Genomic DNA, 6,093 nt, shown 5'->3' on the forward strand with positions numbered 1-6,093 from the left:
GGGGCCAGCCTGGCCACTATTGTGCTCTGTTGTGCAGAAGGTCCCTGTGAATCCAGATCAGCTAGATAGCACTAACAACAGCAATGGTTTGTGACAAGTGTCATTCATGTTAGCTTTACCATGTCATTCAAATGCATGTTAGATTTTATTTTAATAAAATTTTAATGAATAATGAGTATATTTATGAAGTTAAAAATTTAATTTACCAAATGTTTTTATCGAAATCACAATGACCCTGATTATTTAATAATCAGCTACCAATAGATGTAAAGGCAGCACATATTTCTTTTAGTGAACATTTGACACATAGAATAGAGTTCAGTGTCTATTGGCACATCCAGTCATCAAACATTTCAATAGGAAGTGTCACCATTCAAGTAATCAACCAAAAGCACAGAATTATCTGACACAGAAGACATAATTTAAGGGGATTTCTGAATTTCTAGGCATTGCCTTGAATTTCAATTTTGAGTTGCATTTCAATATCAATTCTGATCTCTGTGATTTATGGAGCCTGCATAGAACAGAGTGGAACTGCCCTTGTATGTATATGTTGACCAGAGTAGAAAGTGTAATTCTCCGCACCTCCTCCTTGCCTCCCCCCCCCATCTCTCTCTCTCTCTCTCTCTCTCTCTCTCTCTCTCTCTCTCTCTCTCTCTCTCTCTCTCTCTCTCTCTCTCTCTCTCTCTCTGGAGCAACCAGTAGTTTCAAACTGCTGATCTCAAGGTTAGTTTTCCAACCCATAATGCACGAAGTCACCACAGCGGCTCTCATCATTATCCTTACTCCTTCCTTTTCCTTCTCTGGAGAAACGTGTGCTATTGCTGTTGTTACGTGCCAGTAAGTTGGTTCTGACTCCTAGCAACTTTGTGTACAAAACACTGGAACACAGCCCTGTCCGGTACCATCCTCACAATTGCTTTCATGTTTGAAGCCATTGCTGCAACCGCTACGTCAATCCATCTTTTTGAAAGTCTTCCTCTTTGTGTTGTCCCACTTCTTTACCAGGCATCGTGCCCTTCGCCAGACATTGATCTCTCCTGATAATAAGTCAAAAGTAGGTAAGAGAAAATAAAAATGTGTGTTAGTCTGGGTACTTTAGAAAAACAAATCCATGTATAAGAGAGAATTTTATATAAAGGGTAAGTGCACATCAAGAAAACATCCCAACCCAGCGCTGCCCAAACCCAGAAGTCCAACATTAACCCATTAACCCATATGTCCAACACCAATCCATAAAGTCCTCCTCCATTTCACAAAACACACTCTATGACACCGCCTGCAGGAGGAAAGCCGAGTCAGTGAACGTGTAAGCATCTCAGCACTGACAGGGGTCTTCAAACGGCTGCTCCAGCACTCAGGGCAGCATCAGGGTAGGTCCATGCAATTTCTCCTCAGGGATGTCTTGCAGGAAGTGAGCCTTGCCAGCTGAAGCAGGGAACTGGCTAAGGCAGGTGCACCCTGATCTGACCATCACAAAGCAAGAGACCCAAGAATTCAAAAGGCGAGGCTCGCCAAGCCATTTACCCATCCGCCCTTTAATTAACCCCACACCTGTTCATTGGCCAGGTTGGCACAATAAACTTTAACTTTTTCAAAATGTATAGTCATCTGATAAAACCCTACCTGTGGTTCATGACCTACGTTCTCCTCCCAGCATCCATGCAGCTGAGATATAGCTGGAGGCGAAACAGACATTAGCTCAACGCTGGATGTCAGTCACCGCCAATCCTTAAAAGACCTTTGAAGATTGCCTGTCATCACACTTGGTTTCCCAAGATGGTAGACCTTTCAAGTCTTCTATGTTTTGAAACCTCTACAACCTCTCCCATTCTCATTCTCAGCGCTTGGCTTATTTTTCTGGTAAAGGAGAAGCATTCTCAAGATGCATCCCACACGTTCCCACATGCACAAGGATCCTTTTTCTATGATGAGTATTCATGTACTCAGCCTGCTCACCTAGGACCTGCATAAAATGATGGCCACATTCTTATCTATAGCCAGTCCCCCCTTCACTGATGAACTATTCGCAACCTCCCTTTCATCAGACCTTTCCCCAACGCCCTCTCATCAGTTCCTGCTGCAGGCCTCTTCCCTCCTGGATCATTCCATTCACATACAAACATTTTCTTTTTTCTCATCTTTTCCTTTTTGAGACAGTGTTTTGTTTGTAAGTCTCCCCAACAACAACAACAACAAAATCCCCCATACTTCGGTATTTAAAATGCCACATATTTTTGGCACTTTTAAGGAAGTGTCTATGAAGCTAATAAGGGGAGATTATTTACTGATAAAGATACCTTATCTCAGAAGGATATCTTAACCAAGAGCTATATTTTTAAAAGTTACATCATTGCTTCACATTTACACTATTACATATTGCCTATTCTAGACCTTAGTTGCTTCTTAGTTGCTCAAGAAGATGGATCAACTGGCAGATTGGCAGAAGTGTTTCCATACTTGTCTTCAGAGCAATATATTCTTCCAGCCAATAGGGATAGCTCTTTCTATCTAAAGAGCATCATTCTCAAAAAACGAGGACCCCAACAGCAAAGCAAGCAAGTTCTTCAAGGTCATGCCAAGAGTTCATGAAGGGCAAGAGCACACAAACAAACAAAAGCAGGGTCACCAATTTACTTCTAGTCACAGTCCCCTGAAATCCTTTGTGCAAGTTAAGGGCACTCGTTGGCCAGATTATGTGTTTAATAGAAAATGATGTACAGTTTTTGACAAACCACTGGTTACTTTGCACCCCATAGCAATTAGGATGCTTTACAAACTCATTAATGCCACATTTCTATGGAAAATTTTGAAGCAATCACCAAGCTTAGTTCAGTTAAAGCACTGGAAAAGTCTGTACTTCTGTCTTGCCACTTTATTTTGTGCTCTGTCGTTATTTGTCCTTGTTTCCTTAATGAGAAGCTATGTGAAATCAGAAAGAACAGAGCCATCTAGATGGGGCAAGGCCAACATTCTGTGGATAGTTAAGCAATGCTCTTAAGAAAGCCACTGGTTCAAAACTTTTTCTTAATTGCTTGCAGATTTGAAATACAAAGATGTTGTTAGAGATGCTTTCTGAATATTGTTGATGATATAGTAAACACACAAAGAAAGTAATAACTGATAGTCAAATATGACATGTCATTCCCATATTTTAAAGTTTCCAAAATTGTTTATATTTTGACTCCTCATTTATTTCAAGTTAAAATTTCAACTTCAACACATACATTAAAATAATAGGGCCACTACTTACATATCCCTCCACTATCTTGTTATTTTACAACCCCAGTCCTCCAAACTTAATACAGCAAAAAAAAAACTGAAACTTTTTTCTTTAATCTTCAACCATGGCCTGTTCTCTTTATACTTTTCTGGTCTTTGCATATTTACCTCTGAAAAATGTTCCTCCCTTATTTTACCTGCTTAACTTTCAATTCATAGAGGAGGAATTACTATGTCCCAGAATTATTCTCTGTTCCTCCATGACTTTACTAGTCACTTCTACCACATGTTTCATACTGTATTAGAGCCCTGGTGGTTATGTATTGGGCAGCTAACTGCAAGGTCAGTAGTTTGAAACCAGCAGTCACTCTGCTGGAGAAAGATGAGATTTCTGTTCTGGTAAAGGGTTACAGTCTCAGAAATTCACAGTGGCAGTTCTACCCTGTCCTTCAGAATCACTAGGAGTCACTATCGACTCAAATGGCAGTGTGCTTAAGGGTTAATTGAGGTTATTGGTGAATCCCACTTCATTTAACCTAGGATCCTGTGACTCCTTATCTGCAAGGTCAGATGTCTTCCATTCATCACTGTAGCTCTAATACTTAACATATTACCATATAAACGTATGTATTTTAGCCGTGTTTTTCAGCACAAAAAATGTGGTAACCCAGCAAGGTGTAATATCTCGCTGCTCCCCCTCCCCCCTAGGTAATGGGACTAGCACCTGTTATCTCGCAGGTGATTGCCATTTCTCCACTGTTAATTCAAAGCCCCGCTGACACTGCAGGACTTTGAATGTTTGTTTACTCACATCTAACCGTCCTATGACATGGACGGCTCCAATTCGCAGAAGCACCTGTAGTGATTCACTTAAGCCGGCAGCTGAAGTGGTAAGGATGTGTCTGTGGCTGCGCTCTGTCTCTCCCCTCTGGTCTCTGTGTTAATTCACATCTTGTATCCCCCGCCCACATGGGATTCCACCCCCCCTCTCCTGCCCCCAGCTAACACGTCACTAAAAGTTCTTTTTCAACGTCTTGTTTTTTATCCTATTAAAATAGATACTCTTGAACCAACACAAAAACGCCCATCACATGAGGCTGGTTTCAAAATGAAGGTTGTGTCAAGAGCAGAACAGAGCAATAACAGTATTGCAAGTAGGGAATTCTGTGTTGACAAAAAGCAAGTGAGGGAATGGTGGAAAATGAAGGCTGGCTTGGAACAGATTCCAAAAGCTAAAAAAGCTCGTCGTGGTTTAACGTCTTTTTATGGGGCTCTAGAGAGTGAACTTCATAAATGGGTTATGGAGTGTCATCAAAATTGTTACTGCATAACATGCATGGGAATCCGCATACGTGCTCTACAAATGGCTAAGGATGACAAATATAAAGCACCAGGCATTGAAAAATTTGCTGCATCAGCAGGATGGTGTACCTGCTTCATGAATATGTTTGGCCTATGTTTGAGACAAAGAACAAAGATTTCCCAGAAGTTGCCACAAGACATTGAAGAAAAAATTATGTCGTTCAGTCATTTATTATAAAACAAAGAAGGATTTATAATTATGACCTGGCAGATATTGGTAATATGGATGAAACTGCCATAACTTTTGATCTTCCAAGTAACAGAACTGTGGCAAGTTTAGGAGAACAAAAACATTTTTCTAAAAACCACAGGAAATGAAAAAAAAACTTTACAGTTGTTCTATCATGTTTGGCTAATGGAACTAAGCTGCTTCCTCTCATTATTTTTAAAAGAAAGACCTTGCCTAAAAAGATAAATTTCCCACCAAGAATTACTGTACGTGCACATGTTAAAGGCTGGCTGGCTGAAGACGGAACAAAAAAAAAATGGCTGGAAAAAATTTGGAACCGACAACCAGGAACAGCCTTAAAGAAAAAGCCATTGTTACTTGTTTGGGGTATGTTCAGAGACTACCTAACAGATGACATAAATTAAAAAATGGCAAAATCTAGTAAAGTTACTTTAGCCATTATTCCAGGTGGTCTTATATCTGTACTGCAGCCTCTGGATGTATCTTTGAATAAGTCTTTTAAAGATAGTGTGCGAAGGATGTGGCATGAATGGATGTCATCTGGTCAAGCCCGACTAACAAAAGGAGGAAATCTCATGAAGCCTGACATAGAGTTAATAGCAAAGTGGGTTCGAGATGCATGGGAAGACATTCCAAAAGACATGGTGTGACGTGCCTTCCAGAAATGTAGTATTAGTAATGCTGTGGATGGCAGTGAAGACTGTGCTTTGTATGAAAATGACATCAGTGATGGTGATGATGGCGATCTCAGTGAGGACAGCATCTATGATGACCTCACACCAGCTGAAGCTCCGCATTGGCATATAGATGACGATGCGGAATCCAGTTTTGAAGGATTTTTGATGCTTTACGTTTTAGCTTGGTTGCTGATTGAGCTCAGGGAATGGAACTCTTAAGATATCATTGTTGGTACCTTATTGTTTTTGTTGAACCTATTTTCCACTTACTGTGCTGGTTTACTAATGTTAAATGACTTATTGTCCTTTATGTATGTTTTTTTATTTAAAATAAATATTTAAATACATTACCCCACTGATATCTCAATTTTTAATAATTTTCATTTGTATTGATTATTGAAACTCACCAATAGCTTCTGCATTTTCCACCCTAGGCTTATACTCAAGTCAATCAGTTTTTCTGGTTTCCCAGGTAATAATTAGGTACCTCAGCTTATACTCGGGTCGGCTTATATTCGAGTATATATGGTATTTTGTGATGGGTTGAAACATATATAGACTTTCACAAATGTTATGTCATTTGCTCATCACAACATCTTTGAGTATAGTTGGAATAAATATTATTACTACTTTTACATACTT

The sequence above is a fragment of the Tenrec ecaudatus genome, chromosome 16 (genome assembly GCF_050624435.1).
Source record: "Tenrec ecaudatus isolate mTenEca1 chromosome 16, mTenEca1.hap1, whole genome shotgun sequence".
In the NCBI taxonomy this organism is placed as follows: domain Eukaryota; kingdom Metazoa; phylum Chordata; class Mammalia; order Afrosoricida; family Tenrecidae; genus Tenrec; species Tenrec ecaudatus.